Source organism: Eleutherodactylus coqui, chromosome 7 (assembly GCF_035609145.1).
Source record: "Eleutherodactylus coqui strain aEleCoq1 chromosome 7, aEleCoq1.hap1, whole genome shotgun sequence".
Lineage (NCBI taxonomy): Eukaryota > Metazoa > Chordata > Amphibia > Anura > Eleutherodactylidae > Eleutherodactylus > Eleutherodactylus coqui.
Window position 1 is genome coordinate 24,101,861 of NC_089843.1, and position 24,687 is coordinate 24,126,547.

Below are 24,687 nucleotides of genomic sequence, written 5' to 3' on the forward strand. Positions count from 1 at the left end.
GTGGTGGCGTATTTGCGCTTGCGCTCCAACGTTTGCGCTAGCGACAGCTGGATGCTGCGCTGAGAGTCATTGCTGGATGGGGCCAAGGACAGCGGAGGTGAGGGTGTGGGTGCAGGCCGGGAGGCGCTCGTGCCTTTTCCTGAGAGTGGGGTTGGTTCTGAATGGCAGGTTGGGGCACAGGGGAAGAGGCAGTGGTGCAACCCGGAGGCGGTAAACGGCCTTCGTCCCACCTCGTGGGGTGCTTGACCACCATATGCCTTCGCATGCTGGTGGTGGTGAGGCTGGTACTGGTGGCTTCCTGGCTGATCTTGGCGCGACACAGGTTGCACACCACGGTTCGTCGGTCGTCCGCGATCTCAGTGAAAAACATCCACACCTTTGAAGACCTAGGCCTCTGCAGGGTGGCTTGGTGCGAGGGGGTGCTTTGGGAAACAGTTGCGGGAGTCTTCGCTCTGGCCCTGCCTCTACCCCATGCCTCTTCCAACCTGTCCTGCTGCTGCACTTGCCTCCCCCTCTGAAGATCTCTCCTCAGTTGGCTTAGCGAACCAGGTGGGGTCAGTCACCTCATCGTCCAGCGGCTCTTCCTCCGAATCCTCTGTGCGCTCCTTCCTCGGACTTACTGCCCTTACTACTACCTCACAGACAACTGTGTCTCATCATCATCGACCTCCTCACCCACTGTAAGCTCTTGAGACAGTTGCCGGAAGTCCCCAGCCGCATCACCCGGACCCCGGGAACTTTCCAAAGGTTGGGCATCGGTCACGACAAACTACTCAGGTGGGAGAGGAACGATTTATTCCCCATCAAGGCAGCGGCCCCAGGAACAGTTCCTGGGAGTCTGCCTGCTCAGCAGAATGTGTCATTTTCATGGAGTGAGGAGGCTGGGAGGAAGGAGGAGCAGCAGCGAGAGGATTCAGAGTTGCAGCAGTGGACGGCATAGAAGACTGGGTGGTCGATACATTGCTGGATGCATTTTCTGCTATCCACAACAGGGCCTGCTCACACTGCTCATTTTGTAATAAAAGTCTACCACGTGGACCCCAAAATTGTGATATGAAGCTGGGGACCCCAGAAACTTGCCTCTCTCCTAATCCCGCAGCAGCCGGCTGCGATTCACCTGGGCCAGGAACTCGGCCCGTGCCCACACCCTCACTTGGCCCTCCGCGTCCTCGCCCATGTCCACGTCTATGTCCTCTAGCCCTACCCCTCAGCATGGTGTATTTCAAATACAGCAGACACAGAGCGTTGTAAAAAATTAGGCACTTATTGGCCTGCACTTGGAGGCTGACAGCGGTACTGTAACGCACACTGTAGGCCGAAAAAATTATACGCTTGCCTGCAGAAAGGCCGAGCTGGCTAATAGTGAGCCACTACAAGTCACAACAGCCAGAACAGTAATGCACGCGGTCACAGGTAGCCCTAAGGAGGTTTTTTTTATTTTCCGTTTTTTTTGGAAAAAAAACAGCAGCCTAGATAGTGTGTATGTATTTCCCTCTATCAGCGGCGGTGGCCGTACGCTGTGCGGGAAGTTGACGGGACGCACAGAGCGGTGTAAAAAATTAGGCACTTATTGACGTGCACTTGGAGTCTGACAGCGGTACTGTAACACACACTGTAGGCCGAAAAAAATTATACGCTTGCCTGCAGAAAGGCCAAGCTGGCTAATAGTGAGCCACTACAAGTCACAGCAGCCACAACAGTAATGCACGTGGTCACAGGTAGCTCTAAGCAGGAGCTTTTTTGGGGTGCTTGTCGACAGGATTCTACACTAGCACTGTCCCTGCCTCACCAGTATTTCCCCTATACTCTGTATAATTGGCTGCAGACTGAGAATGCAATAGTCTGCACAGCCCAAGATAAAAAAAAAATTGGTGTGGCCTGACTGAGGACAGAGACGGTCGCCATTCTCTGAGCCCCGCTCTGATCGCAACCTCCACAGCTACTTACCAAGCATCGGCGGGATTCCTCTCTACTCCAGAGACGCACCCGAACCCCTCGTCATCCCGACATGACTCGGGGCAGGACGGCAAAAGCCTCGTCGCTACCGGTAGCTGACTTCTTCACTGCACGGGGCGGCAGGAGAACCCCGGCAGCACGCCTTCCCTCCACAGACGGCTCCCACAGCGCCGCCGGTGATCCTTCTCGGAGACAGGAGACACCGACGGAGGGTCCTGTCGCCGCCCGGAGAGATGCACGCCGCCCTCTAGATCTGGGAGAGGTGAGTGAAACAGCAGCGGCCATCATACGCAGCATGTCTCCCCAAGCTAAAATGGCGCCCGGCCACATGTCGGACCCTGGAGACAATCGTTCTCCCTCTGTAAGCCCTGAAAAGAGGAGACCAAGGCTGGAGGAGGCAACAAACACCTTTCTGCCTCCAGCCAATACTGCAGAACTTTTAGATATGGTCCCTACATCGGATCAGCCCGCATCAGAGGCTTTCATAAAAGAGATGATGCTTGCCCTGAGAAGCACTATGAGAGAGGACCTACATACTTTCTCATCCTCATTCAACTCTACTATAACCGAAATAGAAGAGAGAACCTCTCATATAGAGAACAAAATGGGCGAATTGACCAAATCACATAATAATCAATGCGCACTATGCCCTAGAGGAGGAGGTGGACCAGATCAAAGTCAAGATGGTAGATCTGGAAGACCGCAACAGACGTAACAATGTTAAGTTTAGAGGCATCTCAGAAAAAATCAGCCCATTAGACTTAAAGGACTTCATCACGCAATTAATGAAAAAACTCCTTCCCTCTACTCCAGACCAAGAGCTCATTATTGATAGGGCACATCGTCTGCAGAAACCGAAATTTCTACATGAAAATATTCTACGCGATGTTATTGCACGGATCCATTTTTTTCATGTCAAAGAGGCACTTATGTTCGCATCTCGAAAAATAATTGACCTACCTCCACAATTTTCAAACATCAAACTATTTGTGGACTTATCTGTCGCCACCATCCAATGCCATCTCTCGCATTACCACATCCCTCAGGAAAGAGAAGATCCCATATAAATGGGGCTTCCCAACTAAGCTTATATTGCATAAAGAAGGCACCATGTATATCTTCAACAAACCAGAAGAGGGAGAGAAGTCTCTTATCGCCTGGGGCCTCCAGATCCCAGATGATCCCCAAAATAAAACACCTACCCAGCGTTCCCGTGAGCCATCTGGAGAAAACCTGCAAATCTATTCACCCCGCTCAGTTATGTTACTCTCCATAAATTTGGAGGTTGATCTCCCTCATCTGTCAGGGGAAATTTTATACCCCCCAATCTTCCACAGGTTACTATGCCTGCGAGAACAGCTCTCCACGGACAGCTGTTCCCAAGAACTTTCTGGCGTATAACTATTAGTACCAGAAGAAGAACGATTTCTGGCCTTTGTGTTTGGCGTTTAAGGCCAGATAATTTTGTGTTGATTGTTTGTGTTACCTTCCCCCCCTATCACAACAAGAGTCAGCAGAAACCTAAGGTTCCATAAGATTATCTCGTATCACCCTCCTGCAAAATGCCGATAAGGATATGTACTCTTAATGCGAAAGGGCTAAATTCCCCCTTCAAAAGGTCAGCAGTTTGGAAAGACGCGCTGCATGACAAGGTTGACATCCTATGCCTTCAGGAGTCACACTTTGCCCTTGCAGCGCAACCCCTATTTTCACACAAAAAATTCCCCAAAATGTTCCTATCCTGTGCTGAGAAGAAGAGAGGGGGGGCCATAATTGCAATTAAAGACACTATTGATCTAACACTCACTGAGCAAATTATTGACCCTGCTGGCAGGTTCATAATCTTAGTGGGACTGTTCAATGGCACTCTACTAACCCTAGTCAATTTCTATGCACCAAACTCCTCGCAAATCTCCTTTTTGAATAGGATCTTTAAAAAAATACATAGAGTACAAAAAAGCAAACTTATAGTTTGCGGAGACTTTTACATCGTCCCCGACAAAAAACTTGACTCCTCCAGCTCAGCTAAAAGACTATCCCCCATGCTCGCACCTTGGCTCCATAAACAAGCACTCCTTGACTCATATAGGTGCCTAAACTCTTCATCTAGGGAGTATACTTACTACTCCCCATGCCACAGATCCTTTTCAAGGATCAATCTCTTTCTTGTAGACAAGTGGACCCTGCCAGAAGTCAGACATGCAGATATAGGCAAGACAACGTGGTCAGACCACTCACCTATTTTCCTCACGCTCGAGCCATCCAGGTCACCTCTGACTCCTGGAAGCTGGAGAAATAATCTTATGAGATTACCTGAATACAAAAAGAAGAGTAAAGAATTTCTAGCTGAATATTTCTCGCTTAATATGAACCCAGAAGTAGATGTCTTTTCCATATGGTGTGCTCACAATGCATACATGAAGGGGATACTAATCAAGATTAGCTCCCTCCATAAGAAAAAGAAACTACTTCAAATTAGCAATATACTTTCGCAAATTGCTAGAGTGGAACAAGACATTCAGGCCTCATCTTCAATTGAGCTTCATAGGGAACTAATGTCCCTTCGCCACAAACTCCGCCAGGAGCTAATTGAGGATTATGTCAAAACTCTAAACTTTTCAAAAATGAATTACTACACGGCATATAATAAGCCCTCTATACTAATGGCTAGAATAATAAAACAACGCCAGCCACCGTCCAAAATTCCATTCCTGGTCAAACAAGACGGAACGGGAGATAAAATAACACATCCCCAAGACATAGCAGACGAATTCAGTCTCTTCTACTCCAATTTATATAATTTAAACAAAGACGGTTCCACCCCTCAACCAGACATTCAACAAATCAACAGTTTCCTGGAAAGGGTTAGCCTCCCCACTATTACTGAGGATCAGCTGGAATCGCTAAATACTCCTGTCTCCTGTTCGGAGATTTTGGAAGCAATCAAGACATTGAAGGCGCACAAGGCCCCAGGTCCGGATGGCTTCTCAAATGAATATTATAAAGATTTCGCTCCGGACCAGGCGGCTTTCCTGGTTGAAACATTTAACAAAGCGGCATCTATGGGTGGTCTCCCAAGGGAAATGTTGAGTGCCACTATAGTCACAATCCCTAAACAAGGCAAAATCCCGAATTCCCCTGCAAACTTCCAGCCTATTTCCCTAATAAACAGCAATACCAAGCTCTACTCAAAACTACTAGCCAAGCCTACTAAAAATCCTCCCACATATAGTCCATAGTGACCAAGTGGGCTTTACCAGGGGAAGGCAAGCGTCAGATGGCACCAGGAGAGTTCTGAATCTTGTGGCAATGGCGGAGGCGAGCCATACCCCATCTATCCTACTGGCTTTAGATGCTGAAAAAGCCTTTAATAGGCTGCATTGGGGGTTCGCCTTCGCCATTCTGGAGAGATTTGGCTTCCAGGGAAATATCCTCAGGGCTATTTGGGCGCTCTACGGCTCCCCCTCAGCCAGGGTTCTAATTGACGGAGTTTTCTCAAAAACCTTCCAAATTACCAATGGCACCCGACAGGGGTGTCCTCTATCCCTGTTATTATTTACGCTTGTTATGGAGCCCTTGGCGGAGGCGATTAGGCTTAACTCAAATGTTAAAGGGATCTCGGCTAGCTCTAGGCAGCACAAAATAAGTCTTTTCACGGACGATGTTCTGCTCCTCCTCACAGACCCCATTACATCCTTAAGAGAAGTTTACAGCATAATCCAAGAATTTAGTAAGGTATCATATTACAAACTGAATATAGCTAAATCTCAAATTCTCGCTATTAATAAAGACAATTCTTTAAAACTCAGTATCCAAGAAGAGTTCCCATTTCAATGGGGGGAAAACACTATTCCATATTTGGGAATAAAAATTTGTACCCCTCTGTCTAATACCATTTCAGCGAACCTGTCGCCCCTGCTATCTAATCTCCAGGTGGAACTGGGGTCTCTCGCAAAGAAAGAGCTGTCGTGGATGGGTAGAGTTACACTTTATAAAATGTTGATCCTCCCCAAAATTCTATATATTTTTCGCACAATTATCCTCCCAGTTCCCAGGCTGGAAGTTTCAAAGCTCCAAAAACAACTATCGAATTTTATATGGGGGGAAAAGAAACCAAGGATCGCAGCTTCCATACTCTACCTAAATAGAAAACAAGGAGGCCTTGGGGTGCCAAATTTGTGGTCATACCTCCATGCTTCTAACATCAACCAAACCAGACACTGGCTGAAACCAGAGCACGGTCCAAGTTGGCTTCAAATTGAGACCCAGCTCAATGATGGTAGGCCCATACGCTCTCTTTTCTTGGCTTCCTTACTGGCCTCCCTCTCCCCAGCTTCATCCCCTATATATAAACCTCACTGTATTTTCCCCTCCATACGAGCGTCACTGGACTCATGGATCTGGCTGGCTCAGAGCACCAACCTCCGCATGGGGAAAATAATTGAGCAGATCCCAATTTCCACCTTTGAATTCTTTATTCCCAACCTTCACCTAGAGGGATGGATGGAAAAGGGAATTACAACCTTAGACGATGTGCTACTAATGATGATATCCTACCGTTCCAAACTCTAAGGGAGAGGTTTGATCTACCCTCGAGAGAGGTATTCAGATATCTCCAAATACGATCTTTTTTACTCTCTGCCAAAATTGAGAGAGTGAAGCTGTCAAGTGACCTTCTGAGTGTTTTCAATAACCCTTCTCTGACGTCTCGCTCCCTGGTGAGAGTCTGCTATGATATGCTGTTGGGAGATATGAGAGAAACAAAACGTGCGCACATTCTCAACTGGGAGAGGGACTTAGAAAGGAAATGTGCACTAGATAGGGGGCTCTCGGCTTTTTCATGGGCTAAAAAAGCAACCATCAATTCAAATACTCTTGAGGTACATATCAAGGTTCTGACTAGATGGTACTTCACCCCAGTGGCATTAGCTAGAGCTTTCACTGATTCAGACAATCGATGTTGGAGACAGTGTGGACATATAGGTAACATTTGCCACATATTCTAGGGTTGTCCAAAGCTCTCGCTTTTCTGGGACGAGGTTTTCTTTGCCCTGAGAAAAATCACAAAAATGTATATTCCTAAGTCTCCTGAGTTAGCTGTCTTGCTAATGGAAAATAAGCATATTCCACACTCTATGAAGAAATTGATAGGTCACATTCTTCTCACCGCTAAATTATTGATCTCAAGGAAATGGAGGACCGCTAATGCTTTTCGGAATTAAAACAGACAATCTCTGACCATAATACTTACGAAAAACTATATGCCCTAAACAATGGAGGCTACGCGAAATACCGAAATAAATGGAACCCATGGATACAAACCTATTTGACCTAACTCCTAACAGCTGACACCCTATATCCCCTTACCCACTACTCTCCCTTCCATCCCCATCCCTTCAACCCTAATGTTACTTCATTGTTTATTATTGGTTTAAACTGAAGGAAGTAAAGTACAAAAGCAATTATAATTCTTGTTCCAATCAAAGCTAACCTATACTTTGCTGCATGATTAACACTTTTTCTCTCTTAAGCTACGGATATGGACTTTATAAGGACTTTATAAAAAGATCTTCAAATTTGTTTAACTGTATACTAATCCATCCTAAAATTCTCATGCATGCTTGCATAAGCAACCAATGTATGTTTTCTGTGTACTTATCTTAAAGAAAAAATCAATAAAGAACAAATTGAAAATAAATAAATAAATAAATAATTGGTGCAAAACTGCTCCCCGCAGCCACAACAGTAATGCACACGGTCACAGATAGCCCTAAGCAGGAGTTTTTTGGGGTACTTGTTGACAGGATTCTACACTAGCACTGTCCTTGCCTCACCAGTACTTCCCCTATACTCTGTATAATTGGCTGCAGACTGAGAACGCAATAGTCTGCAGAGTCCAAGATGAAAAAAACTGCTCCTAGCAGCCACAACAGTAATGCACATGGTAAGATATGGCCCTAAGAAGGACCGTTGGGGTTCTTGCAGACGCAAACAGTAGCCTAACACTCTCTCTATAGCACCAGCAACACTCTCCCTAATCTCTGCCAGCGTGTGTCTGAGGCGAGCAGCGGGCGGGACTGCCTTATATACTCAGCGGTCACTTGATCTCGCCAGCCACTCCCTGCAGGGGGGTGGGATAGGGCTGGCAGGTCACAGGAGGAAGTTGTAATGCCTTCCCTGCATGTCTATTGGCCAGAAAATGGCGCAAAACATGCAGGGAAGACATTGGAATTGACTCGAGTACCGCGTGGTGCTCGTCTCAAGTAACGAGTGTCTCGAATACCCTAATACTCGAGCGAGCATCAAGCGTGGACGAGTACATTCGCTCATCTCTAGTGGGGACACATGGATTTCCCATTGCTATGTAACTCGTGGTACCTTGGGTCACACAGGTGGAGGCTGGACCGAGCCTGACCCAGGGCCCACTCACGTGCTTCCCACACAAAGTATTGCTGCATAGTGGAGATGTGTAGAAGTGCTGGCACCTGAGTCATCTTTATGCCCACGTTTGCAGCTCCTGAAAATTGGCATGGGATTGGAATGACGATTGTACATCAATTTATCATCAATTCTCAACAGCATTGTGGGCTATCACCCACACTTTCAAAGAGGGTCGCCGCCTAGCCCTGCCAACCCTCTGCAGTGTGTGCTTCCGGTCCCTCCTCATCCAGTAAGCACTTATAAATAGACATGAGGGTGGTGTGGCTATGAAGCGCGCGCGTAGCTTGAGACCAGCTGAACGCTGTGAAGGGAAAATTTTCTATGCGCTGTGGACCCAGAGTCGTGCGGAGGGTTGCACAGCAATGCCAGCATGTAACCTACCCTGTTTCCCTGAAAATAAGACATAGCATGATTTTCCAGAATTTTTGAGGATGCAAAATGATTTTTCAGGCTTTTTGAGGATGCTTGAAATATAAGCCCTACTCCAAAATTAAGCCCTGCTAACAGTTAATTAAAAAAGTCAATTTAAATAGTGTCCAGGCAGCTATACATGTAAAAAAGTTAAACCTTTTTGAACAAAAATTAATATAAGACACTGTCTTATTTTCAGGGAAACGCGGTAGAAAAAGAGGCAGTGGTGTCACCCGCAGGCAATGATTGTCCTTGGTTGCAGGTAGTGTTGTGCTTAGCTAAGATGTGCCAGCGCGTGTGCCTTGCTAATGAGGGTTTATCCCAAGTAAATTGTTAGGGGGGTAACCGCCAGGCTCTTGCCCCCGTTTTGGCTTAATAGTGGGACCTGGGAACCTCAGATGCAGCCATGCATGCTGCCCCTGCCCTTCCCTATCTGTTTCTGTGGTGTGTCCATGACTTTCTGATGTTTTCTGGTGTTTTACAAGTCCTCACCTATGCGGAGTATCGGTCCCATACAAAAATGCTCGAGACCCCCATTGACATCAATGGGGTTCGTTACTAGAGATGAGCGAGCACCAAAATGCTCGGGTGCTCATTACTTGAGTCGAACTTTTCGCGATGCTTGAGGGTTCGTTTCGAGTAACGAACCCCATTGAAGTCAATGGGCGACTAGAGCATTTTTGTATATCGCTGATGCTCGCTAAGGTTTAAATTTGTGAAAATCTGGGAAATTCAAGAAAGTGATAGGAACGACACAGAAACGGATAGGGCAGGCGAGTGGCTACATGTTGGGCTGCATCTCAAGTTCCCAGGTCCCACTATTAAGCCACAATAGCGGCAAGAGTGCCCCCCCCCCCCCCCCAACAATTTTCACTTCTGAAAAACCCTCATTAGCAAGGCATACCTTAGCTAAGCACCACACTACCTCCAACAAAGCACACTCACTGCCTGCATGACACTCTGCTGCCACTTCTCCTGGGTTACATGCTGCCCAACCGCCCCCCCCCCCCAACAATTTTCACTTTTGAAAAACCCTCATTAGCAAGGCATACCTTAGCTAAGCACCACACTACCTCCAACAAAGCACAATCACTGCCTGCATGACACACCGCTGCCACTTCTCCTGGGTTACATGCTGCCCAACCCCCCCGCACAACCCAGTGTCCACAGCGCACACCAAAGTGTCCCTGCGCAGCCTTCAGCTGCCCTCATGCCACACGCTGGCCTCATAGCCACACCACCCTCATGTCTATTTATAAGTGTATCTGCCATGAGGAGGAACCGGAGTCACACACTGCAGAGAGTTGGCAGGGCCAGGCAGCGACCCTCTTTAAAAGGGGCGGGGCGATAGCCCACAATGCTGTACAGAAGCAATGAGAAATCCAATCCTGTGCCACCTCCATGAGGAGCTGCACACGTGGGCATAGCGATGGGGAATCCATGTGCCACACACTATTCATTCTGTCAAAGTGTCGCATAGCTCAATCGACACTGCAAGGGGAAAGCCGTCTGCGCTCTGCCCCCTACCCAAGTCAGTCAGTGTCTTTGTGCCAGATAGGTCAAACACCGCGATGGGAGCTAAGTTTGCACCAACAGCATAGGTGGGTCCTAGGAAACCCAAGACATGAAACAAAAATTGATCTGACCGGCCAAACATGGCAGACTTGCACCGCGCCCACGACATAGGCCTCGGCTAACAGCTTCAGCAATCCTAGGCAGGAAGCGGTCTTTCACTGCACCCAGGACATAGGCCTCTGCACAAACCCTCAGCAATCGCAGGCCTACAGCGGACTCCAATGCTAGCGTAGCTGTGCACGTCTCATTAGCGCTGTATTGCTCCTGTAGTTTGCCCAATGCAGTGCCCCGGATAGTGGAGCTAATGTCAGATTAAATACAGGTGGGCTTCGGCCCACACTGCATTCCCCAGTCAGACTGGGGTTTTGTATAAGTTGACACAGGCAGGTACAACTCCGCAATGGGAATTCCGTGTGCACCCACAGCATGGGTGGCTCCCTGGAACCCACCGGCGGTACATAAACAAATCCCATTGCAGTGCCCAGCACAGCTGAGGTGACGTCAGGTTAAATGCAGGTGGGCTTCGGCCCACACTGCATGCCCCAGTCAGACTGGGGTTCTTTATAAGTAGACACATGCAGTTACAACTCCGTGTGGACCGACAGCTTTAATGAGAATTGAAACGTATAAACATTGTTTACAAAAGTAATATGACTGAGCCTTGTGGGCCTAAGAAAAATTACCAGTTTGGCGTGATTACGTGAGGTTTCAGGAGGAGGAGCAGGAGGAGGAGGATGAATATAATACACAGATTGATGAAGCTAAAAGGTCCCCGTTTTTCATGGTGATAGAGAACGATGCTTCCATCCGCGGGTGCAGCCTACGTATTGTTTAGGTATCGCTGCTGTCCGCTGGTGGAGAAGAGAAGTCTAGGGAAATCCAGGCTTTGTTCAACTTTATGAATTTAAGCCTGTCGGCACTGTCAGTTGACAGGCGGGTACGCTTACCCGTGATGATTCCCCCAGCCGCACTAAACACCCTCTAAGACAAGACACAGGACAAGCAAACACCTCCAGGGCATACAGCGTGAGTTCAGGCCACGTGTCCAGCTTCGACACCCAGTAGTTGTAGGGAGTGGAGGCGTTACGGAGGACGGTCGTGCGATCGGCTACGTATTCCCTCACCATCCTTTTACAGTGCTCCCGCTGACTCAGCCTTGACTGGGGAGCGGTGACACAGTCTTGCTGGGGAGCCATAAAGCTGTCAAAGGCCTTGGAGAGTGTTCCCCTGCCTGCGCTGTACATGCTGCCTGATCTCCGCGCCTCTCCTGCTACCTGGCCCTCGGAACTGCGCCTTCTGCCACTAGAGCTGTTGGATGGGAAATTTACCATCAGTTTGTCCGCCAGGGTCCTGTGGTATAGCATCACTCTCGAACCCCTTTCCTCTTCGGGTATGAGAGTGGAAAGGTTCTCCTTATACCGTGGGTCGAGCAGTGTGTACACCCAGTAATCCGTAGTGGCCAGAATGCGTGTAACGCGAGGGTCACGAGAAAGGCATCCTAACATGAAGTCAGCCATGTGTGCCAGGGTACCTGTACGCAACACATGGCTGTCCTCACTAGGAAGATCACTTTCAGGATCCTCCTCCTCCTCAGGCCATACACGCTGAAAGGATGACAGGCAAGCAGCATGGGTACCCTCAGCAGTGGGACAAGCTGTCTCTTCCCCCTCCTCCTCCACCTCTAAAACGCGCTGAGATATAGACATGAGGGTGCTCTGACTATCCAGCGACATACTTTCTTTCCCCGCCTCCTTTTCCGAGCGCAAAGCGTCTGCCTTTATGCTTTGCAGGGAACTTCTCAAGAGGCATAGCAGAGGAATGGTGACGCTAATGATTGCAGCATCGCCGCTCACCATCTGGGTAGACTCCTCAAAGTTTCCAAGGACCTGGCAGATGTCTGACAACCAGGCCCACTCTTCTGTAAAGAATTGAGGAGGCTGACTCCCACTACGCCGCCCATGTTGGAGTTGGTATTCCACTATAGCTCTACGCTGCTCATAGAGCCTGGCCAACATGTGGAGCGTAGAGTTCCACCGTGTGGGCACGTCGCACAGCAGTCGGTGCTGTGGCAGATGAAACCAATGTTGCAGGGTCCGCAGGGTGGCAGCGTCCGTCTTGGACTTGCGGAAATGTGCGCTGAGCCGGCGCACCTTTCCGAGCAGGTCTGACAAACGTGGGTAGCTTTTCAGAAAGTGCTGAACCACCAAATTAAAGACGTGGGCCAGGCATGGCACGTATGTGAGGCTGCCGAGCTGCAGAGCCACCACCAGGTTACGGCCGTTGTCACACACGACCAAGCCCGGTTGGAGGCTCAGCGGCGAAGGCCAGCGGTCGGTCTGCTCTGTCAGACCCTGCAGCAGTTCGTGGGCCGTGTGCCTCTTCTCTCCTAAGCTGAGTAGTTTCAGCACGGCCTGCTGCCGCTTGCCCACCGCTGTGCTGCAACGCCGCGTGACACCGACTGCTGGCGACGTGCTGCTGCTGACACATCTTGATTGTGAGACAGAGGTTGCGTAGGAGGAGGATGGTGGTTTAGTTGAGGAAGCATACACCGCTGCAGATACCAGCACTGAGCTGGGGCCCGCAATTCTGGGGGTGGGTAGGACGTGAGCCGTCCCAGGCTCTGACTCGGTCCCAGCCTCCAATAAATTCACCCAATGTGCCATCTGGGTAATATAGTGGCCCTGCCCGCCTATGCTTGTCCACGTGTCCGTTGTTAAGTGGACCTTGGCAGTAACCGCGTTGGTGAGGGCGCATGCAATGTTGCGGGAGACGTGGTCGTGCAGGGCTGGGACGACACATCGGGAAAAGTAGTGGCGACTGGGAACCGAGTAGCGCAGGGCCGCCGCCGCCATCATGTTTTTGAAAGCCTCTGTTTCCACAAGCCTATACGGCAGCATCTCCAGGCTTATCAATTTGGCTATGTGCACGTTTAACGCTTGAGCGTGCGGGTGCGTGGCGGCGTACTTGTGCTTGCGCTCAAACAGTTGCGCTAGCGACGGCTGGACGCTGCGCTGAGAGACATTGCTGGATGGGGCCGAGGACAGTGGAGGTGAGCATGTGGGTGCAGGCCGGGAGACGGTTGTGCCTGTGTCCTGAGAGGGGGGTTGTATCTCAGTGGCAGGTTGGGGCACAGGGGGAGAGGCAGTGGTGCAAACCGGAGGCGGTGAACGGCTTTCTTCCCACCTTGTGGGGTGCTTGGCCATCATATGCCTGCGCATGCTGGTGGTGGTGGCTCCCCGGCTGATCTTGGCGCGTCAAACCTTGCACACCACAGTTCGTTGGTCGTCTGCACTCTCAGTGAAAAACTGCCACACCTTTGAGCACCTTGGCCTCTGCAGGGTGGCATGGCGCGAGGGGGCGCTTTGGGAAACAGTTGGTGTATTATTCGGTCTGGCCCTGCCTCTACCCCTGGCCACCGCACTGCCTCTTCCAACCTGCCCTGCTGCTGCACTTGCCTCCCCCTCTGAAGACCTGTCCTCAGTAGGCTTAGCAAACCAGGTGGGGTCAGTCACCTCATCGTCTAGCTGCTCTTCCTCCGAATCCTCTGTGCGCTCCTCCCTCGGACTTACTGCCCTTACTACAACCTTACAGATAGACAACTGTATCTCATCGTCATCGTCCTCCTCACCCACTGAAAGCTCTTGAGACAGTTGCCAGAAGTCCCCAGCCTCATCCCCCGGACCCCGGGAACTTTCCAAAGGTTGGGCATCGGTCACGACAAACTCCTCCGGTGGGAGAGGACCTGCTCACACTGCTCTGTTTCTAATAAAGGTCTACCGCGTTGACCCATTAATTGTGAGATGAATCTGGGGACCCCAGAAACTTGCCCCTCTCCTAATCCCGCAGCAGTTCGCTGTGATACACTTGGACCAGGAGCTCGGCCTGTGCCCAAACCCTGACTTGGTCCTCCGCGTCCTCGCCCCCGTCCACGTCCTCTAGGCCTACTCCTACCCCTCAGCATGGTGTATTACAAGTAGAGGAGAAACAGAACGCTGTAATTAAATGTGCCGCTTATTGGCCTGTGGTTGGAGGCTGACTTCGCTTACGGAGTGCACAGCAGAGCCAGGAAACAATTATGCGCAAGCCTGTCGTGAGACCTAGGTGCGTAGTACTGAGCTACTGGAATTCACAGCGAAGAACCAGTCAAGTGGCCAAAGGGCAGTAGTAGGCCTTAAGCATTTTGCTACAATTTTTTAAAATGGTGAGGTGAAAAAGCAGACAGACACCGTATGCAGCGTATATATGTATACTGTTTCCCTGTGGCGGGATGGCAGCGATCATGTAACGGACACAGCAGAGCCTGGAAACAATTATGCGCAAGGCTGCTGTAACGCTTAGCTGGGTATTAATTAGCGACTACTACCCCCAGCAGACACGCAGGAAACTGAAGACGGTCACAGGCAGCCCAAATATAGTATTTTTCCCCAATTTTTTTGAAAAAGCCCACTGCCTATATAGCCAGTATACCTCTTTCCCTTCCTCACCAGTACTGCCCCTATACTCTGTAAAATGACTGCAGACTGAGGACGCAATGCTCTGCACGCCCGATATACAAAAAAAAAAGTTGTGCAACACTGCTAAAAGCAGCCTCAACAGTACTGCACACGGTCAGATGTGGCCCTAAGAAGAACCGTTAGGGTTCTTGAAAACGAATATAACACCTAACACTCTCCCTATAGCAGCAGCAGCAGCATCAGCAGCACTTTTCCTGATCTCTGTCAGCATGCATCTGTGGCGAGCCGCGGGGGCGTGGCAGATTTTAATACTCGGGTGTCACATGATCTCCCCAGCCACTTACTGCAGGGGGGTGGTATAGGGCTGGAATGTCACAGGAGGAAGTTGTAATGCCTTCCCTGTCTTTCTATTGGCCAGAAAAGCGCGCAAATTTCTCAGGGAGGAAAATGAAAGTGACTCGAACATCGCGTGGTGCTCGTCTCGAGTAACGAGCATCTCGAGTACCCTATTACTCGAACGAGTATCAAGCTCGGACGAGTATGCTCGCTCATCTCTATTCGTTACTCAAAACGAACTCTTGAGCAGTACGAAAAGTTTAGCTCGATTACCAAGCACCAGAGTATTTTGGTGCTTGCTCATCTCTAATGAGAACCTCTTAACTAGAGATGAGCAAGCACCCTCGTCTGAGCTTGATACTCATTCGAGTATTAGGCTTCTCGAGATGCTCAATACTCGAGTCGAGCAACACGAGGTACTTGATTTACCTTCATTACTCTTCCCCGCAATGTTTAGTGCCTTTTTTAGCCAATAAACATTTGGGAAAAGCATTACCACTTCCTGCTGTGACGCGTCAGCCCTGTGCACGTCTACAGCAGTGAATAGCTGAGATGATCAGGTGAACACCGAGTACTTAAACTGGTGCCGCCCGCTGCTTGCCTCAGACGCATGCTGGCAGAGGTTTGGGAAAGATCCGCAATGACATAGGAAAAGTATTAGAGTAGGGATCCTCTCTTCAAGAAACCCCAATAGTCTTTCTTAGGGCTACTCCTCATTGTGTGCATTACTGTTGTGGCTGGCTGGGAGCAGTAGTGCAACATTTTTTTTTTAAGCATCTCGACCTGTGCAGAGCATTTCACCTACAAAATTCTCTGTGTGCAGTGCATTAGGCAGAGTTCTCATCGCTGAACTGTACACTAATATTCCCTGGGCCATTGCAGAGCATTTCAGCTATACCGTTCTCTGTGTGCAGTGCATTCGGTAGAGTTCTCATCCCTAGACAGTACGCTAATTTTTCCTGGACCCCTGCAGAGCATTTCAGCTGTACCGTTCTCTGTGTACAATGCATTCGGTAGAGTTCTCATCGCTAAAGAGTACGCTAATATTTTCTGGGCCCCTGCAAAGTATTTCAGCTATACCATTCTCTGTGTTCAGTGCATTCCACAAAGTTCTCATAGCTAAAGAGTACGCTAATATTTCCTGGCCCCCTGCAGAGCATTTCAGCTATACCGTTCTCTGTGTGCAGTGCATTCGGCAGAGTTCTCATCGCTAAACAGTACGCAAATTTTTCCTGGGCCCCTGCAGAGCATTTCACATCTACCGTTCTCTGTGTTGGGTGTAGTAGCAGCAGTTATCAGCACTATCCACTTGTTTAAAAGTTCCCTGCCCCTGTGCAGAACATCTCACAATACACTTTGCTTGTGTTCAGCGAAGTAGCCACAGTTATCTGCACTATCCACTTGTTTAAAAGTTCTCTGCCCCTGTAAAGAGCATCTCACAATACACTTTGTTTGTGTGTGGCGAAGTAGCCACAGTTATCAGCACTATCCACTGGGTTAATAGTTCTCTGCCACTCCATACAGCCTCTCTTATCTTCAAGTCTCTGTTAGCGGTAAATTACCTATAGCTATCAGCACAAGACAGCAGTTTAATTTTTTCTCTGATAGTATAAAGCCTCCGTTATCCACAAGTCTTCTGTGTGCGGTGAATTAGCCCCAGTTCTCACCGCTATACAGTGGGTTAATTTATTTGGGCCCTGCTCTATCCTTTATCGACATGATGGGGAGTAGGGGTAAGGGTTGAGGACGCCGATGTGGGCGTCCAAGTTAGGGTGTGGCACAGGCTGTGGCCCTGGGTGGGGTGAAACACAGCTGGCTGCAGAGGGATTAGGAGACCGCCGCGACTCTCTGCTCCCCAGCTTCATATCACAATTTGCGGGTCCACGTGGGAGACCTTCATTAAAAGAACAGCAGTGTGAGCAGGTCCTGTTGTGGATCGCGGATAGCGCATCCAGTAATATATCAAATAGCCAGTATTCCACGCAGTCTTCTAATACCGGCTTTCTGGTGTTTGACAAGTCATCACCTATGCGGAGCATCGGTCCCATACAAAAATGCTCGAGTCGCCCATTTACTTCAATAGGACTCTTTATTCAAAAGTAGCTCTTGAGCATTACGAAAACTTTGATTCGAGCAACGCGCACCCAAGCATTTCGGTGCATGCTCATCTCTAAAGGTCACTCATTTAGAAGAGTATAGGCGGACCCTAGTAACATTTATGCAGCAAGAGTATAGACGGACCCCAGTAACAGTTATGTAGCAAGAGTATAGGCGAACCCCTGTAACATTTCTGTAGCAAGAGTATAGGTGGACCCCTGTAACATTTCTATAGCAAGAGTATAGGTGGACCTCAGTAACATTTCTGTAGCAGGAGCATAGGCGGGCCATAGTCACATTTCTGTAGCAAGAGTATAGACCAACCCCAGTAACATTTCTGTAGCAAGAGTATAGGCGGACCCCTGTAACATTTCCGTAGCAAGAGTATAGGTGGACCCCAGTAACATTTATGTAGCAAGCGTATAGTCGGACCCCTGTAACATGTCTGTAGCAAAAGTATAGGCAGACTGCAGTAACATTTCTGTAGCAAGAGTGTAGGCGAACCCCTGAAATACTGGTGTACCAAGAGTATAGGCGAACACCTGAAAAAATTTGGTTACCAAGAGTGTAGGCGAAGGTGGGAAAAATTAGTTAGATAACGGTATAGGCAAGGGCCTGCTAAAATTATTCTACTAAGAGTACAAGTGTACCCCTGAAAAATTGCTCAACTGTGAGGGCACGTGAAGCCTATAAAAAAATGTTAAAGATACATCTCGCTGTTGCTTAATTTGTAACAGAGTCTGGAGGCAGCCCTGTGAAAAAAATTGGTTTCTGTTAAAGTATAAATACTTTTGAATCTTTTTAGAAATTGTAAAAAACTTTTAAACAGAGCCTTTTGGGCCACAGAAAAATTGGCAGTTTAGCGTGATGACATGCTGTTTTAGAGGAGGAGTAGGAGGAGTAATAATATCCAAGAGTGATTGACAAAGCCAAAAACCCCTATTTTTGTGGTGATAGAGGATGCATTTTTCTCCTGTTGCAGCAAAAAGAATCATTAGCTTCCGCTGCTTTCCGCAGGTGGAGAAGAGATGTCTGGGGAAATGCAGCTTTTGTTCATCTTTATGAGTGTAAGCATGTCAGCACTGCAAGTTGAAAGTCGGGTACGCTTATCCGTGATGATTCCCCCAGCTGCACTAAACACCCTCTCTGACAAGATGCTAGTGGCAGGGCGTACTCCCTCACCATCTTTTTGCAGTGCCCCCTCTGACTCAGCCTTGATGGGGGAATGGTGACACAGTCTTCCTGGGGAGCCATAAAGCTGTCAAAGGCCTTGAAGAGTGTTCCCCTGCCTGCGCTGGACATGCTGCCGGATCCCTGTGCCTCCCCTGCTACTTGGCCCTCAAAACTGCGTCTTCTCCCACTAGCGTAGTCAGATGGGAACTTTAGCATCACTTTTTCCACCAGGGCCCTGTGGTATTGCATCACTCTCGTACCCCTTCCTCTTCGGGAAAGAGAGTGGAAAGGTTCTCCTTATACCGTGGGTCTAGAAGGGTGTACACCCGGTAATCCGTGTTGGCCAGAATGCGTCTGACGCTAAGGGCATGGGAAAGGCATCCGAACATGAAGTCAGCCATGTGTGCCAGGGTCCCAGTACGCAACACATTGCTGTCCTGACTAGGAGGATGACTTTCAGGATCCTCCCCCTCCTCCTCCTCTTCAGCCCATACACACTGAACAGATGAGAGGCAAGCAGTATGGGTACCCTCTGCAGTGTGGCCAGCTGTCTCTTCTCCCTCCTCTTCCTCCTCCTCCTCCAAAACGCGCTGAGATATAGACATGAGGGTGGTCTAGCTATAAAACGACATACTGTCATCCCCCATCTCCTGTTCCAACTGCAAAGCGTCAGCTTTTTTTGCTTAGCAGCGAACTTCTCAGCAGGTAAATCAATGGGATGGTAAAGCTAATGATGGCTGCATCGCCGCTCACCATCTGGGTAGACCCCTCAAAATTTCCGAGGATCTGGCAGATATCAGTTATCCATGCCCACTCCTCAGTAAAGAATTGTGGAGGCTGACTACCATTCCGCTGCCCATGTTGCAGCTGATATTCCACTATTACTCTACGCTACTCGTGTAGCCTAGCCAACATGTGCAGCATAGAATTCCAGCTTGTGGGCACGTCGCACAGCAGTCGGTGCTCTAGCAGCTGAAACCGACGTTGCAGGGTCCTCAGGGTGGCAGCATCCATGATAGACTTGTGGAAATGTGCGCAGACGTGGCGCACCGTGCCAAGCAGGTCAGTCAAGTGGGGGTAGTTTTTCAGAAACTGCTGAACCACCAGATTGAAGACGTGGGCCAGGCATGGCATGTGTGTGAGGCTGCTGAGCTGCAGAGCCACCACCAGGTTACGGCCGTTGTCACACATGACCATGCCTGGTTGGAGGCTCAGCAGCAAAAGCCAGAGGTCGGTCAGCTCTGTCAGACCCTGCAGCAGCTCGGAGGCCGTGTGCCTCTTCTCTCCTAAGCTGAGTAGTTTCAGCACGGCTTGCTGACGCTTGCCACCGCTGTGCTGCCACGCCGCGCGCTACCGACTGCTGGCGACGTGCTCACACTTCTTAATTAGAGGTGGATGTGGCGGAGGCAGAGCAGGTGGAGGGTTTGGAGGAGGTGGCAAAAACGCCACAGATACTAGCACCGAGGTAGGACCCGCTATTCTGGGTGTGGGTGGGACGTGAGCGGTCCCAGGCTCTGACTCGGTCCCAGGCCCCACCAAGTTCACCCAATGTGCCGTCAGGGAGATATAGTGGCCCTGTGTCCATGGTTAAGTGGACCTTCCCAGTAACCGCGTTGGTGAGGGCACGGTTTATCTTGTGGGAGACGTGGTGGTGTAGGGCTGGGATGGCACACCGGGAAAAATAGTGGCGACTGGGGACCAAGTAGCACGGGACTGCTGCAGCATTCATGTTTTTGAAAGCCTGTTTCCACAAGCCTGTACGGCAGCATCTCCAGGCTGATTAATTTGGCAATGTGCACATTTAAAGCTTGTGCATGCGGTCAGGTGACGACGTATTTCTGCTTTCGCTCCAACGCTTGTGTCAGCGACAGCTGAATGCTGTACCGAGAGTCATTGCTGAATGGCATGGAGGACCGTGGAGGTGAGGGTGTGGGTGCAGGCCCAAAGGCGCTCATGCCTGCATCCTGAGAGGGGGGTTGGATCTGTGTGGCAGGTTGTGGCACAGGGGAAGAGGGAGTGGTGTGACCCGGAGGTGGTGAATGTCCTTCGTTCCACCTTGTGGGGTGCTTGGCCATCATATGCCTGTCCATGCTGGTGGTGGTGAGGCTGGTAGTGGTGGCTCCCCAGCTGATCTTGGTGCAACAGAGGTTGCACACCACTGTTCGTCGGTCGTCCGCGCTTTCACTAAAAAACACCCACACATTTGAACACCTAGCGTTCTGCATGGAGGCTTGCTGCGAGGTGGTGCTTTGGGAAACCGTTGGAGGATTCTTCGCTTTTGCCCTGCCTCTACCCTTCACCACCCCACTGCCTCTTTCAATCTGTCCTGCTGCTGCACTTGCCTCCCCCTCTGAAGCCTTGTCTTCTTGGGCTTAGTAAACCAGGTGGGGTCAGTCACCTCATCGTCCAGCAGCTCTTCCTCCGAATCCTCTGTGCGCTCCTCCCTCCAACTTACTGCCCTTACTACTATCTCACTGACAGGCAACTGTGTCTCATCATCCTCATCCACTAAAAGCTCTTGAGACAGTTGCCGGAAGTCCACAGCCTTATCACCTGGACTCCGGGAACTTTCCAAAGGTTGGGCATCGGTCATGACAAACTCCTCAGGTGGTTGAGGAACCGTTTTTCCCACTCAGGGGAGGGACCCGAGAACAGTTCCTGGGAGTCTGCCTGCTCATCAGAATGTCATTTTCATGTAATGAGGAGGCTGGGAGGAAGGAGGAGCAGCCAGAGGATTCAGAGTTGCAGTCCCTAAGCCGGGAGTAGTGGACTGCGTAGAAGTCTGGGTGGTTGATACATTGCTGGGCGCGTTTTCTATCATCCACGACAGGACCTGTTCACACTGCTCTGTTTGTAATAAAGGTCTACCACGCGGACCCACAAATTTTGATATGAAGCTGGGGAAGCCAGAAACTTGCCACTCTCCTAATCCCTCAGCACCCAACTGAGATTCACCATGCCCAAGAACTCGCCTGTGCCCACACCCTCACTTGGATGCCCATGTCTGTGTCCGCGTCCATGTCCTCGACCCTTACCCCTACTCCTACTCCTAATTATGGCGGATTAAGAATAGAGCAGGGCCCAAATAAATTACCCCACTGTACAGCGCTGACAACTGTGGCTAATTCACAGCAGACAGAGACTTGTAGACTGTAAAACTCTCCCTATATAAGTAGCTGTGTCTTTACACTCTGCCTTATGCACTGCACACACAGAACAGTATAGCTGAAATGGCCTGCACAGCGCTAGATGCTTAAAAAAAATTGGTGCACTACTGCTCGCTGCCAGCCACAAGAGTAATGCACACTACGAGGAGTATCCCAAAGAAGGACGGTTGGGGTTCTTGATAACAGGATCCTACTCTAACACTGTCCCTATATCAGCAGCAGCACTTTCCCTAACCTCTGCCAGCATGCGTCTGAGGCGAGCCGCGGGCGGGACCATTTTAAGTACTCGGCGGTCTCCTGATCGGCTCAGCCACTCACTGCTGTTGATGGGCAGAGGGCTGGCATGTCACAGCAGGAAGTGGTAATGCCTTCCATGCATGTTTATTGGCTAGAAAATGATGCTAAACAGACAGGGAAGGGAAATGCAATTGACTCGAGTACCGTGTGGTGTTCATCTCGAGTAACGAGCATCTCGAGTACCCTAATACTTGAACGAGCATCAAGCTCGAACGAGTGTGCTCGCTTATCTCTAGTGACCTTAATTTATTGTAAGAGGCAGTATAAAATTATTAGCATTAAAAGGGTTGTCGAGTATTTGTAGAGAAAAAGGGAGGTGTTTGGATTGTTATACAATTAATAAAAATCTTTACAAACACATTTGATCGCTTACCATTCCAGACACTCTGTAGTGGTGGGACAGAGGGCAGGGAGCAAATTGTGTGAGCAGGCCATGACCTATGGTCTATTTAATTCACCACCAAGAAAATGCACATGCTTAATCCCCCACATTTGTAGGCAGATCTTCAGGTAAGTAACATAGTATGTTAGGCTAAATTAAGACAATGTCCATTTATTTCAGCCTGTTTAAACCCCTCGCTTGTTGGTCCAGAGAAAGGCCAAAAAAAAACCAATAAGCCAATTTAGCCCATTTGGAGGAAACATATTCCTTCCTGACTCCATAATAGCAGCCAGAGTAAGCCCCAGATCATCATTTGAAATCAACAACCCTGCTGGTCACCTATAGTCTATATTCTGTAATATCATACCTCTCTAGAAAGACATCTAGTGATGTCTTAAACTCCTCTATGGATTTTGCCATCACCATGTCCTCAGGCAGAGAGTTCCATAGTCTTACTGCTTTTAGAGCAAAGAACCCCTTCCATGTTTGTGATGAAATCTGCTTTCTTCTAAACGTGAAGGATGCCCTCTTGTTACCGTCGCAGTCATGTGCATAAACAGATCATGGGAGAAATCCTTGTATTGTTCCCCTAATGTATTTATTTATAAGAGGGTGTGCTGATAAGTCTTTGGCTTTACCCAGAAAGAAATGAGATAGGAAGATGAAACTTTACAGATGGAGGGAGCTAGATCTCGTGAATAAGGTAGGTGGTCAACCAGCTGGAAGCCTAGCTGCACCAGTTTTGCCGTGGTCGCTTGTGCAGTGTAAGTGGAGGTGTTGTCTTGAAGGAACAAGATTCCTTTGAACAGCTTGACGCACCTTTTGGCCTTCAGAGCTTCCTTGAATTGGTCCAAAAGTTCAATGTTATACCTTGCATTGATGGTGGAACCATGTTGAAGGTAGTCCACTAGCAGTATGCCCTCCTTATCCTAGAACACAGACGCCATCACCTTAGTGGCTGATTTTTGCACCCTGAACTTCTTTGGGTGAGGAGAACCACTGTGCCTCCACTCTTTTGACTGCTCCTTGGTTTCAGGGTCATACAAATAAATCCAGGTCTCATCCATAGTGACCGGTCGATCCAGGAAGTTCTTATCAGTCTGGAAATGCTGACAAATGGACCGGGAAGTTTTTACTCGCATGATTTTCTGATCTGTTGTCAAACATTTGGGGACCCACTTTGCAGATAGCTTCTTCATGTTCAAATGTTAATGACACAAAAATGTTCACAAGAAATCCCATGATGTCTGCTATTCCTTTAGCTGAAATTCGCCGATCCTCCAATTTGAGGTTTTGCACAGCATCAACGATCTCCGGAATGACAAACTCTCTTGGTCGTCCAGGATGTTCCTCCTCATTGGTGCTGAAGTGGCGCATTTTAAATTTGGCAACCTAGTTCTTAACTGTAGAATTTGAAGGGCATTGATCCCCTAATGTCTGTGACATATCACCATGAATAACCTTTGCGGACTTTTCTTGCAGAAACAAGAATTTTATGACTCATTTGCTGTGAATATTGCCTTAGACTCCACCATTTTGTTTTCCTGCATGCCTAGATCACTGTTGCCCTAAGCTACAAACACAAAATTTTGAAAACATATATTAGACACATAAGGCTTTCATGTGATGTAACATTCGTTACCATAGAGACAAAAAAAAAAAAGAACACAAAGCCAAAGAATTATCAGCACCCCCTCATATAGGTAGAAGTCATACAGATAAACAATAATATCTTTTTTATCAATCAGCTTCATCACCTCCTTAAACTGATGAAGACTTCATATGACTCCATGACATCTGTACCATACTTTGATGAGAATAGAGAAACTGTTCACTCATACAAGATAATAAACTGGATATATAAAGATATGTTATCCATATATAATGTTCATGTTGGGAACTTCACACCATGGGCTGCAGAAGAACATCAGCTACAAATCGATGTCCAAGCAATTACATGGAAGGACACAAAAGAGGTAGGGTATGTGGGTTATACTTCTTTTAGACTCTTAAGGACCAGAGTATTTTGGTTCAAAAGGATCAAACACTTTTAGCAATTTTATGTATGTGGTCGTTTTATGGCCCTACATTTTTATTGGGCTGCCAAAATTATTTTTGGTGTTTTTTGTGATATACACTGGATATAAAAAGTCTTCACACCTGTTTAAATAACATATTTTAGTTAAAAATACGTCAGATGAATAATTTCAGAATTATTTCCACCCTCAATGTGATCCATTATCTGTACTACTTAATTTGAAAACAAACTTTTTAGGGTGTAAAAATGTAAATTAAAAAACTCAAATAGGAACACCCTCTTATTTTTAGGGATGTGGTCGCGCTCAAAATTAGCCAATTATATTTAAATTCATAAAAAAATAGTAGTTCTTACTCCTTA